The sequence below is a fragment of the Nymphalis io genome, chromosome 17 (genome assembly GCF_905147045.1).
Source record: "Nymphalis io chromosome 17, ilAglIoxx1.1, whole genome shotgun sequence".
Classification (NCBI taxonomy): domain Eukaryota; kingdom Metazoa; phylum Arthropoda; class Insecta; order Lepidoptera; family Nymphalidae; genus Nymphalis; species Nymphalis io.
This window is the reverse complement of record NC_065904.1, coordinates 7,156,453-7,170,507: the sequence shown is the minus strand read 5'-3', so window position 1 is coordinate 7,170,507 and position 14,055 is coordinate 7,156,453. Positions and strand designations below refer to the sequence as shown.

Here is a 14,055-nt window from a genome sequence, read left to right as displayed (position 1 = left end):
GCCGATTGGCGGTAGAATAACTGATAAGTAGATTGTCATCTATCAAGATAAACTTATTCAGCATAAAACCCTGTATGAATGTTAGTAGAGAGGAAAAAATACAACAAGATGTTTATTATAAGTACGTTTAAAATTTGAATAAAAAGTGTTGGCAATGACAAAAAGTTTGCCTTTATGCATCTATGAATTCATTATACAAAATGTTTTTGCTGACGCCATCCGTTTGAGAAGCTCTCATTGCAATATAGCTTTTAGTATTTACGCGATAACGGCTTAAATGGAAAAGCGCTGTTATAAAACTCCATCATACATTGCTAAAAGTTATATTGCTGGTCATTTAAGTTCCTGAGTCTTAAATTCCATGAACGTTGGTTTTAGTGGTAATAAATCCAGATATTGTTTCATTTTTATATTTGCATTCACAAGTGTTTGCTTGATTTTTTTCTTTTTTTACATGTTTTTTTAGGTCTGTGAATAATAACATTAATGTTAATACTTTCATCGGCAACATCTTATCGTATATATGTATTTACTATAAACATAATAAGTTACAGCCATTTAAATTTGTAATGTGTATTTTGTTCTTTTTATTTTATATATATAATCTTGTATTTTATAAAAATGTCTGTATATAATACAATTAATTATAAATTTTTGATGTATAATATATATATATATAACCTCACAGGTTCACTTACTGGTGACGTCCGCCATATGTGCCATAAAATAGTTACAGCCATATTGAGGAGGAGCTTATTCCATGATGTTACTTCAGTGCGGATTGATCGACATACATGGGGCAGAATTTTATTCTATTTACTTTGAACAAACCAAGCGGAACTCAGTGGTAGTTTCAAAATCCACGTGTATATCTCCCTATGTCTTTATCAAATTTGGAAAACATTATTTTACAAATGATCTTTCCATATTCATACAGGTTTTTCCATTTCTACAAATTCAATTATAGAATTTTTCTAGGAAACGTCTCTATTACAAAACGCAAAGTTGCAAAATGTAGACTCTGTTTCTTAGTGTCAAAGTAGAGGTTACATAAGGCAGCTGACTGCGTTTGATTTTATTGAAAACGTAATCCTCTTTACTTCGCTCCTTTTAAGAGATACTTATTGGATATATGAGTGAATATATTTATGTTCTTTTACGATCAATATTCATATTTTAAGTGGAGAATACAGCTACGAGAAATCATTGCCAATTGAGGAAGTATTTTAGCCCATATAACAGCATTATAATTTTAAATTTCAAAGTACATTTTATATTTTTTATGGCTCCTTTTGTTGTTATTTAATATTGATCGGAAATCAATTTGACGCAAATAGGCTCTGAGGTCTGGCAAGATTAGAGGCTTTAGTCGTTAAAGCGCCCCATAGGACAGTAGCGGTAAAGTTGTATTGCTGTATTTTCCTGTCGTGTCGAGGACTACGATAATGCCAGTGACGGATTTACTAAAAGGTCAACAAAGCTTAAGATAGCAGATTGTAGAGCTAAACACAACTACAATATAAATAAAGAAAATCGTTTAGGTATCTGCATTGAAAAAAATATAAAAAGTACTCAATGTTTTTATATGCTCTTCTTATTATATTAGACAGATCAATAGAACTACCCCAAAGCAATATTTGAATCCGGTTCGACGGTTATCTTAGAGCACGCATTGCGGTTGCTCTGTGAGAGAATTTTTGTATGTACAAATTAAACATAACATTCTTTTCTTTATCGTGGAGAGGGATACCATTGTGGATAACAGAGAAAATACACCTAAATGTTATTTGTAGTAATGCCTAAAAGAGAATTTCATTAATTCATTCCTCCAATGAAAGGTTGGGGATGTATTTTATTATATCTCAAAGGTAAATAAGAAACTTTATGATATCAAAATGCTTAAAATTATAGTTTAAAACATGATTGTAAAGAAATTCAGAAAAATGCATGTATGCAGCACAAAACGTGGCCTTTCCCGCTAACAGATAAGCTTTGGATTCCATCCTGTTAATATTTTTAATCATTCCAGACAATGTTTCTGTTAAAAAATGATCGGTTTTACTTTTAAGTGTTGTTTTGTGGGTGATTAGTTAAACAATTCTATGTCTTCTTCTTTCGAATGTCAAATCAATAATGACAGAAAGAGCGAAATTGATGTTTATCTAAACGGCAACTAAGTAAAGCCTTTAATAAATAGTAATTGAGATTTTTTAAAATAAATTTTACTGCCATCTAAATGTACACATGTTATTACTACTTTTTAGGAATGAAATACAAATTTTTAATTTGTTGGTTAAAAAATAGTTTTATTATTTTTTTAAGAATCCTAAATTAAGTATATAATATTTTATGAGAGAAAATTGACGTACATTTTGTTAAAAATACTATACATCATATTTCACACATGAAAAAAAAGATTCCTAGCTTACTAAGCTGAAAAACATAAAACCGACTAAAACTGCAAAGAAATAGCTAAAAGAAAGCAAGCATTTACGAGTACTAGGCTACAATTTAGAACAAATTACGATATTTAGTGTACTAGATTGTATTGTTCCCGGAACTAAAAGGTGTGCAAAATTTTTAACTTAGTCGGTTGAAAATTGCTTCAAATTTAGTCGTGAGATTTGACCTCACATATGTGAGGTTTAATATAAGCTTGTAAAATTGTATTCTACTCGTATGTAACAATGGAACCTTAGATTTCGGAACATATAAAATAATATATAATGTAGACGACATTATATTATTTAATATAAGAATTATATACATTTGTTTTAAAAAATATAAACGGATCAAAAAAAAAAATTGTTTTTTTTGTGACTCGTTGAATCACTATTATTTTGTCTGGATGAAAAATTAATCAGCTATCGTGTTAGCAGTGAAGGCTAAGGCAGTGGACAGACGTTGTTTTTTTAGACAAGGTTTTAAATGTTTTAACTATTAGTATTATAAATAACACTTGAATTAAATAAGACCTTCGTTTTGTTGTGTAGCGTTTCTTTAAATTAATCTTCAAGTTTATATAACCGATCGTTCCTGTCAATTTAGTACAACTCGACAAATATTATATGGTGACACGTAAATTAAAATAATTTGTCGAGCTGAAAACTGATTAACTGAAAACTAATTAACATTTATAGTTTATAATTTTTTTTTATTGAGATGGGCTCTGAAAATGGGTAATACTTTTTTTACTTTCCGCGGTCAATACGAATGCTACTTGTATATAAAGAGCGAATAAAATAATTTGATTTAAAACTATTAGAATTCAATAATATATTTACTAATAATATATTCAGTAATTATTTTAGAATTCAAGTTGATGTCGCTGTAAGCATATTGAATGAGTCTTAGGGTATCTAGAACAAATATAACTACCAGTATATACATATATAACTTATTATATGCATGCAACCGGTTGATTGCTTGCTGCGTCTTGAATGATGGATAATATTACTTCAAGGAACTTTATTTATTAGAAATGTATTTATTAAAATTTATTATTTTATTATATTAAAATTTAACTGCCTCGTTGGTCTAGTGGCTTGATATAAGGCCGCAGACCCGGAGGTCCTGGGTTCAATTCCCAGGTCGGGCCAATAAAAAAGTTATTGGGTTTTTCTGTCAGAAAATTCTCAGTAGCAGCCCGGAGCCTGGAAGTTGGAAGTATGTACACTCCCGTGCCTCGTAAAGCACGTAAAACTGTTGGTCCTGCGCCTTAACTCTTTCCGGTCGTGTCGGATTGCCGTCCCATCGGATTATGAGAGTTAGGGAATAGAGAGTGCACCTGTGTTTGAGCACACACTTGTGCACTATAATATCCTGCGTAGTTGGCTAATCTCACTTGAGATTGGCCGCCGTGGCCGAAATCGGTCTGGAGGACATTATTATTATTATTATATTTTTATTTTACATTTCCTCTCGTATGAGGTAACAAAAATCTAAATACACGGGCCGTAGCCAAGCGCGAGTAGGGTCTAGGTGATTATATATATGCTATAGGAAGATGAGATAGATGAAGTCGTAAGGAACTTGCGAGTGAGGCGGCATGTGTTCAGGATGATTGCCTTTTGGAGTAAATTATGAGTATGTTGAGGAACCTGTAACATATCAAGGCTAGGTTGTATAGGCTTTTAGGTACGACTATAGTTGCTGATATGACAATGGGAACAATATGGATGGTGTTTGCTCGCCACTGACGTTTCAATTCGATTGCTAGATCTTGGTATTTACTGAGCTTTCCCGAAATTGTCGACTGTATGTTATGGGTGTTAGGAATAGCTATATCAATAAGATAAATAGTTTTGTTAATTTTGTCATGAAATGTGATATCGGGTCTATTGAAATGTATTTTTTATCTGTGATTATAGTTCTGTCCCAATATATCCTCTAACTATTATTTTCTAGTATAGTGTTGGGTTTGTATTTATATTATGTATGAGTCTTCTTTTTTATAAAATCATGTTTATGTGCGAGATGTTGATGTGTGATGGCGCTCACTTGGTCGTGTCGATGTTTATAGTCAGTTTGCGCACAGGGCTCTACAGGCGGAAGTTATGTGTTGAATGGTTTCAGGATTAGAATGACAGTGCCGGCATGTATCTGATTGGATATTAAGTTTGCGTATTATGTGTTTCTAGTAGTTCCGGGTGTCGATGGCCTGGTCCTGAATTGCCAACATAAAGGCTTCAGTTTCAGGAAAGAGTTCACCACGCCTCAGTCAAGCATTTGATGCTGCTTTGTCAACATATGATTGCTGTAAGTCATGGCGATGTCTTCCGTGAAGGGATTTCTGTTGCCATGAGGAAGTTTTTTCATTAATGTCGGTGATATGTTCATTTCTTTGTAGGTTTTGATCTTTAAGGTGATCTTAAAGAGGGGTGAAGTGTTTGTCTGCGAGTGTTACTGTTGTATGCAATGAATAGTGTTCCGAGCGTTGATGAAAATAGTGTCTAAGAGATATGATTTGTTTGTTGTGTAGATTGACTACATCTATTAAGCCTCGTCCACCTTCACCTCTGGGAAGGGTCATTCTCTGTACACAAGAAGCGTTAATGATACGTTAAAGGTTGAGGAGTTCACATTGAGACCATTTAATTATGCCGAAAGAATAAGTAAGTACCGGAATTGCGTAACTATTTATTGCTTTAAACAAATTGCGGGAGTTGAGTTGAGACCGGAATAGAATATTTAAACGATGTCTGAATTTAGTTTTAAGTCTATCTTTTGCTCCTTTTTGATATATCTGCCTAGCTTGTTCAAAACCTAAGTATTTGTAGGTAGTGTACGGTTCTAGAGGTTCAATAATCTCTCCTGATTCTAAGATGCAGCTATTTGGGATGATTTTTCCATTTTTACCCGAAAATGTCTTACATTTGTCTATCCCAAACTACATGTGAATGTCGCTTGAGAAAGTTTGGGTGATATCTGCAAGATGATGTAATGATGCTGTTGTGCTACTGTATAATTTAATGTCATCCATGTACATGAGGTGTGTAAGAGTAGTTTCAGTTTCTGTATTTGGTGCGGTGATAGAGTAACCGTGATTTGATTTGTTCAGCATATGGGAGAGAGGGTTTAGCGCAAGACAAAACCACAGAGGGCTAAGGGCGTGTCCTTGACAGATACCTCAGCGTATTGGGATTTCAGCCGTTTCGGTTTTAACCTGTCCTGCGATTTTAAGCTTAGTTTTCCAGTTTTGCATAGAACTTTCAAGAAAATAAATAAGCTGTGGGTGAACTTTATAGTATTGTAGTACGTAAAGAAGCCAGCTATGTGGTACGGAGTCAAAAGCCTTTCTATAATCTATATACATGGTATTAATATTTTTTTTCCTAGACTTAGCGTGTTTCATGGCTATTGTGTTTATTACAAGCTGTTCCTTGCAACCTTGTCTACTTTTTCGGCATCCTTTTTGTTCTTCGGCAAGAATATTGTTAGTTGCAATGTGTTCGTGAAGTATTTCAGCAATACATCCTGTAAGTATTTTATAAATGGTTTGTAGGCAGGTAATGGGACGATATTTAGCTGGATTTTGATGGTCGGTGTCTTTCGGTATCATGTACGCGAGGCCCTGTGTGACGAAGTGTGGCATTATGTTAGGTGTTTGAATAAAGTCGTTGATGTGGTTGTGGAGTAATGTATGGACTGATGTAAATTTTTTGTACTAATAATTGTGTATACAGTCACTTCCAGGTGCTTTCAAACTGTGGGTCTTATTTAGTACCCGCTCGAATAGTAAAAAGGTATATGGTTCAAGTTCATAGGCTTGATTGAATCAATTTCTTCCGGGTCTAGCCACGCAGCATCTTTATTGTGATTTACTGGATCAGCCCATATGCTAGACCAGAAACTATGTATTGTGTTGGTAGGTGGTGATGGTAAATCTTGATTATCTGTGCGTGTGTTTTGTTGTGAGGCAGATGACAAGGTTCTATAAAAATGTTTCTTATTGTTGAAAAAGTGTGTGTTCTGTGACTTTCTAAGAGTGCAATTTAAATATCTTTTAAACCTACTAGATGCGGCATTTAGTTTTTGTTTGAGGGTGTCAAGGAAATGTTTATTGTTTGTGTTAGGTTCTTCATGCTGAGAGGGTATCCGGTGTTTATTTTTTATCCACTAATAAGATAAGCCTAGTGCTCCTATTGCCATTGTTATATTCTGTGAGTCTTCCAATGTCTCTTCTAAGATCTTGTATATTTTTCTGTAACCTTTTCTGTCATGCAGGTTCTTTTTTTTGTTGGTTGTTAAGTTGAGAGGTGGTATCCTTAATCTTAGTTCCATTGCAAACAACTGCTGTGTATGCTGCACAATAGATTATGGCATGAGTGGTCTGAAAATCTTGTTCTGCTGAAATTTGTTGCGGCATTATTTCGGTATTAATGATATTAACAATTTGAGCTAATTTTCTTGAGGTGTTTTGCTTTGGTATGTAGAGACGGGCAACCGGGTTGGTGTTTTGAAATTTTTGTACTGTAATGTTGTATTGTTCCTTAATTTTTCCACGTCAGGATGGTAAGTAGTTTGGTTCAGTTCATTATTTCCAGCGTATTATATTTGTGTGTGATTGTTATTTTCTTCGTCGTTGTTAGGTGCTTGTACGGGTGTTGTATTTTGTGATAACATTGCGTGTTGTGAAGTATGTTCTAAACGGTTACGGCGCAAACAAAGATCGTTCGATATTTCTTTACGGATTTCTTTAAGTTTTTCATCACTAATTATTTTATTATTAAAGAATGACTCGTAGCTGGTCTGATATTCTCTGTTCACTTACTTCTGACAATTCTGGGTGTTCTGCAATTACTGCTTAATAAAGGGGCCGACAGTAAGCTGATCTGTTTTCTTCCAGCTCTGTCCCACCTAATCTCCTAATCTCTGTCTGGATGCCTGCATCTGTGGGAATTTCCTTAAAAATTCGTGGTGTAAATGATTAAGGTATATTTTGCTTGTAGATAATTTTGTGGCAATGAGGTACGTGCGCCAGATGAACTCGTTCATCTCTTTCGACCATCTTTTGCGCGCACGGCTTGTGTCTGTGGCGGGTGCAGGTTCAATGGCAAGTGCCTCCTGCACAACATCCACAGACGTAGGTGAAGTGGTGTTTGATGAAATATGGCATGAGGGTGGAGATGAAATGGATGATTCATATGAATTGAATGGTGACGATGTCGATGGAATTATTTCACTAAGCAAATCGGAATCCTTTTTATCTTCTGCTAGGGTCACATCGTGGGAGCGAGTCGTAGAGGTAGATAAAATTAGTAAATTTGTATCATCACCCAAAGGGTCGGCTGTAACTTCTACGTTGTAAGTCCGTCTGTTCAGCTCACAACGACCGGCTGTAACCCTTTTACTGGTGAGTGCCCGCCTGCTCAGCTCCTCACCACCGATGTTTCGCATGCTGTAGCATCCAGCACCGGCTTCAGATGCGCCCCGGCGCACCCTAGGAAGCGGCCGTAAATTGTAGATTCTTTTATTCATCTCCATTTGGGTTTGGGACCGTTAGTTGAGAAAGACATAGCCAAGGTTTAAGTGGCTATTAAATTTTGTGTATCTCCTGCTCTACTTATTTAACAGGGTAAGGTCAAGTCCAAGAGACCTTTCATGTCTTCTCATAAGCCCCCCCCCCCACCACGGCAAGGTGGTCCTCTGGAGGGTTATTATTATTATTATTATTACAAAAAAATTAACTATATAAATATATACAATATCGAAATGTAATTTTTTGAGCAATACAATTTTTAATATTAAAATAAATAATATAAACCAGTTGCTATGTCCTAGTTTTACGGGCTATGATCTCGTTAAAAATAAATTACTTTAATGTATGCGAGAAAAGCGAGAAAACTGCAGACCTTGGAACACCGTCGTAACGTTGCCTGTCTGTCGATTTTCTACAGAATACATTTCGGAGAGTGTGCCCAGGAACTAACCAAATTGGTTACAATGGCCAATGCGCCACCAATCTTGGGAACTAAGATGTTATGTCCCTTGTGACTGTAATTACACTGGCTCCCTCACCCTTCAAGCCGGAAGACAACAATACCAAGTACTGCCCATTACCTACTCAGACGAGCTTAAAGCCCTACCTTCACATGAAAATCATCACACAATACATACACAACAATATAGCGATAATAACAATATTTCTTTGGTTCATTTCAGATGCTAAAATAGTGTAAAAATATTTGAAACTTTTAAAAGGATTTTAATTTAAAATGCGAGAGAGATCCTTAATCCAATTTTATCTGATATCGTAGGACGCTATCGTGATTTGATACAAAACGTAAAACGAAATCTAAATCAGTTTTTAATATTTCTGGTATAGTAAACACAAATAATGGTACGAAATGAATTAATTTATTTACTAAAATATATCTCATATAACATTTAAAATCGATAGCAGACTATATATTTATTTATAGTAAGCTAGTTCGAGAACAAACTAATTCAAGCTCGTTTTTTTTTTAATTTTTATTAGGAATCCTGACGAATGGATGGGCCACCTTATGGTAAGTGGCCATAATTGCCCATTGACATTGTTACTGTCAGAAATATTAACTATTCTTTATACCGTCAATGTGTCGCCAACCATGCTATAATTTCTAAGAACAGACTCGGTTTACCGACAAACAGCGACGCAAAGTATCCTACACGTCTTACCACTAGCAATAATAAAGTATTATAAGGTAACAATTCCTTTTTAATGGGAAATATTGTAGATGTGACGACATTTCCTATCTATCAGAATAATCGTGGTTATTCTCTATGAATATAAACTTTATATAAATTGTTCTAAGATTTCTTTGAAAAACGGATGTAAGTGGCATTTATTTACGGCTGTTATAATTTATTTATAAATTATTTAAAGGACACCAGCATTAAAATACCGTATCATCGTTAATCGACTTTCAACATTTCACCAGTGAGATATAAAGTAAACTCTTTCAAAATAATGCTGGCTCGCATTAATCAATCACTTTTCTGTACCTATTATCTTTTCTACGTAATATTGTCAAAATAATCTATGCCTACGTGGTTAATATCAACAACATTGACGGAACCAAGTACAGGCGCGATCGTTTTCTGCGGCGGTTTCGAATTTGTTCTTATCTTCTATACACTTTTACCGAATCATGATTAAAAAAATCGTTCTATACTTGGTTAATGATTGTTATTAACAAACTAGTATTCGCCCACAGCTTCACTCGTGTTTGGGGGTGTTAAAAAAGTAGCATATGTCCGTCCTTGGCGTTCAAGCTTGTTTCATACCGAATTTTATCAAAATCAGGCAGAACCGAATTAAGTCCGTAGAAATGATTCTGAGCTTTTTTTGTTTTCTTTTTATAAGCCGTCATACAACTTCCAGCTATTTAGGGAATTATTTAAGAAATTCCTATTGATTGTATAGTAAAAGCATTGTAATTTAATTATATTGTTCAAATCTTCGTTTTATTAAATTATTATGTTGTCGATTTCGTTCGATAATATTAAGTTTGTTTGTGACGTAACTTAATATGATACTTTCCTACAATACAAAATTATTGTTTGTCCCTTATAGTGTTGTAATTATAGCAATTTTCTTCATCTATCCAACGTGAGCTATCATTAACGCTTGGCTTTATTTTATGCACTAGTTAGAGATATATACATATATGAACATGTCACGCGATCTTTATTGCGATGTTTTGAAATTTTATTAGAATTTAATATATAGCACAAGATTAATCATAATTTCTTTCACAAAATGTATATATATTCAGATAAATAAAAATATCATTCAATCATTATAAAAGACATTGTCCTTAAAAGTAAATATGTAAACTCAGAATCACACTCTTTAACTAACTTCACTCAAGCAGACCTCAGTCCAAATATCTGGTATATTTGGACTTGTACAAAAATAATAAAAACCATTAATAGCTTACGAACAGAAATAAAAAAGAAATCAATCGTTATTCTTTTAATCGCACATTTTACACACTAATACTCATTAAGTATGTATGATGCAGGTTTTGGAAAATGTAACTGAATCATTTTTATGATTATGACACAATTAGGAATTGTAAGGCGTTTGTACTTTTCAACCAAAAATTGTACGAGAAAATCTACGTGTAATCAAATATCGTTTGGATTTGTTAGTTCAATGTTTATCGTCTGTCTCGACTTCTTAAATCTAAAGGTTTTCAATAAGCTTCTCTCAAATAAACGTTAATGGGACAAGTGATAAAATAAATTCAACTTCGAGTGTGTAAAGCAACAGGCGGCAATGGTTCAGTGTAGAGACGTCGGTCGGCTCGGACGCCCCGCTCTTACAATTCGTACATCGTGAAAAATGATATATTTTCTGTTTACACTACCAATCATATCTTTAACAAATATATTAAAGTTACGTTAGTTTGCTTTTACAAAACTGTGCTAATAATTTTCCGTGGGAGGAACATCCGTAAGTAACATCTTTTATCTTCTCAACAAACATTATACAGTAGCGTAAACATTTAAAAATTTTGGCGCTTCATTTGTTACGTTTTATAAACAAATGGTAAACATTGATAATGTGAATGTGTAAACGGTAAAGGTGTGTGAAAAAATTATATAGTTTTCGTTTTAAAGAGCGTAACACTATTTATTTCAAAATTTAAATTTCAAAGAATAAATTTATATCGGATGTTACGTTTTAAGTAAATATGATTATGAATTTTAGCAATGTATGCAAAAATAATAAACATGATCTCGTTATCATCATGTAATGAAACGTTAACTGGCCGTGTCTATTCGTAAAAAATTAGTTAGTTGTACAATTGTTAAAAAAGTCAATAATTAAAAAATACGTGTTTTCTGGTTTGCCAGTAACGCATAAAATTATTGAATAACTTATTTAAAACTATGTCGGATTTATAAAACTAATTTATAACTTATATCTTAAGAAATTATAATATTTATTTGAAAATCCATCACTAAAAAAGAAGAATAAAAACATCAAAAAAATATAAATATTCAACTATGTAGTTGTAATTATTACAAAAATGACATAAGAACGATTACATCAAAGCTTTAAATACAAATAAAAATTTTTTTTACTGTAGGTACAAATCACGACCACTTGGAATAAAGAATGGCAAGTATGCTACCAGCATTTACCCTTTGAATCGCAATTTGGATCCACTGTGCGAAAAATTAACCAGTAATTTGAATATAAATTTAATTTAATAAGTGTAAACATAATTTTTTTTATGTTCTACCAACAAAATTACTTAGCTACAAACTAATCGTTTTTACGAGTCTAACTATTATATCTTTGAAGTTCTTAAGCAATGTAAACACGTCCTACGACACATACTAGAAATAGATAGTCCTTAAATGGTGAACAGAAACTCCCACATACACCATTAGTAGTGTATCACTTACCAGCATAATTAAGTAATTAATTATAATTAATATCTTTTATAAAATCATAATAATTTATTTTTTATTAAATTAGGCCCGTATTAATCGTAATGTTATAGGATTATATTGAACATCAAGTTACTACTAAAAATTGGAAATTTTATAAAAAATGTTTAAATAATTCTTTTAGCACTTAGATTATATTACATTAAAAGTACAATTCAATAAATTTATTAACAACATAAGTTTATTAGTAACATGTTTTACAAAACCTTCGTGCTTAATAAACTCTTTAAAAGCTTTTTAGTTAGCTTTGTGTTTGATTTTCATATGGTGCTATTAAATTTTTTTATTTTTTTATACAATAGGTAGACGGACGAGCATATGGGCCACCTAATGGTTAGTGGTAACCAACGACAATAGACATTGGCATTGTCAGAAATGTTAACCATCGCTTACATCGCCAATGCGCCACCAACCTTGGGAACTAAGTTGTTATGTCCCTTGTCCCTGTAATTAGACTGGCTCACTCACTCCTTTGGGTTGGCCAACCCAAAGGAGCTTGCACAAAGCCCTACCACCATTATTATTCATTATGTGTTTCGCTCGTTTCTTCTTACGTGTAAACAAAGCTAAAAAAATCCAGCTTAGAATCATTAATTACGTACTTCTAAAATATTAAAACTCAGCTACAGATAAAAAAAAACAATATGCTCATCAAGCTACTAAACTCAATGAAAATAGTAAACATACGTAACGGTCGGGTCATCACGCCGTTGTCGATTTGTTAAGTTAAAAAAACTGAATCCTAAAAATAATTAACAAGCAAAATTCATTAGAATTATTAATTATTTTTATATAAAAAAAATTAAATTTATATAAAAAGTCTGGAAGTGATTGCCTAATTCCAAAGGTGCGTTATAATTATATCTGTAAAGCTATAAGCTATAATATTATAAATGAACGTGGTGTCGATTTTCGAACATATATAAAAGTTGTTTTTAAATTACACAATAGTCCAATGAAGGCGGAAAAGAGTAAATCCCGAGTTTCTTACCGGTTTTCTCAGCAGAATCTTTATTTCGAACTGGTGGTCGTTAAGCAGTCGCACTAATAGGCCACCATAATAGGCAAATAATGGGTCACACCCATCAAGATGCACACCAACCACCGAATAACTTCTAACAAATAATATGATCTCTCTGGCTTACTAATTGTCCTTAATCTTAAATAATAGTAATAGCGTTCCGTCCAATTATTTCTTTATTATTACTAGCTCAGTAATAATTAAATACTAAAATTATAATAAACCTAAATGATACTTCGTACCTATTTATTAAAATATCGTTTTATTTTAATTAAGAAATAAATATCGACATAAATACAATTTGTTAAGTTGGTACAAAATGCGGGCTTAATGCCTGAAGGCGGTACTACAATTATCAAGATTATATTAAAATCTTGTTAGTAATTATATAGGTAAGTTTTATTACTATGTTAGAACTTTATTATGAAGCCGATATGGCCCAGTGGTTAAAACGTTAATCCAAATTGGTCTCGTATTCAGTTGTGAAGAAAGTCATCATGAACCCAGGAAGAGGTGGTGGAATAAACTCTCCAAACCTTTACCTTAAGCAGAGATACCAACAAGCCAGCAGTAGTAAATTGTTAATTTCCCTTTTAAATTTTAGATATTACGATGCAGTATTGGTAAACAAGTCATTATTGTGAAGCATGTCGTCCTAAGCGTCGTAGAGTAATTTGCAAAAACCTATTAGCATTGCATACTTAGAGAAGCGTATTTAAAGAGCCTTAAAAAGCTTTGAAATTTAAATTAAAAAATAAAAGATTTAAGCAAAAAACAAGTTAGGTTAAATCTCCAGTAAGTTGTTAGCACAGTAGGTACATGCGAATTTATGATTGTTTTTAAGTAACGGTCTGTTTAAAATATGGAATATATATTTTATAGTACCGTTTTATGAAATAGGTCTGGACTATATATATATAATATAGGGAGGACTGACAAATTTTTAGATAGATGTTAAGTGGTCACGTCTATAGACATAGGCGTCTAAGAAATATCAACCATTCTCTTCAATACTATAAATATACTAATACAAACATTTCTTTATTTCTATACAGTTATGGAATTAAATTTTTCCTCAGTAA

The 14,055-nt window shown here is 32.9% G+C and overlaps 1 protein-coding gene across 1 annotated transcript in view; it reads left to right on the top strand.

Annotated features, from left to right (window-relative positions):
- The first annotated feature begins 10,790 nt into the window (after window positions 1-10,790).
- LOC126774850 (G-protein coupled receptor dmsr-1) overlaps window positions 10,791-14,055 on the top strand; it is a 48,745-nt gene continuing 45,480 nt past the window's right edge. Inside the window, exon 1 of the mRNA XM_050496487.1 lies at window positions 10,791-10,945. The gene's annotated coding sequence lies outside the window, so the exon portion shown is untranslated. The remainder of the gene's footprint in view (window positions 10,946-14,055) is intronic.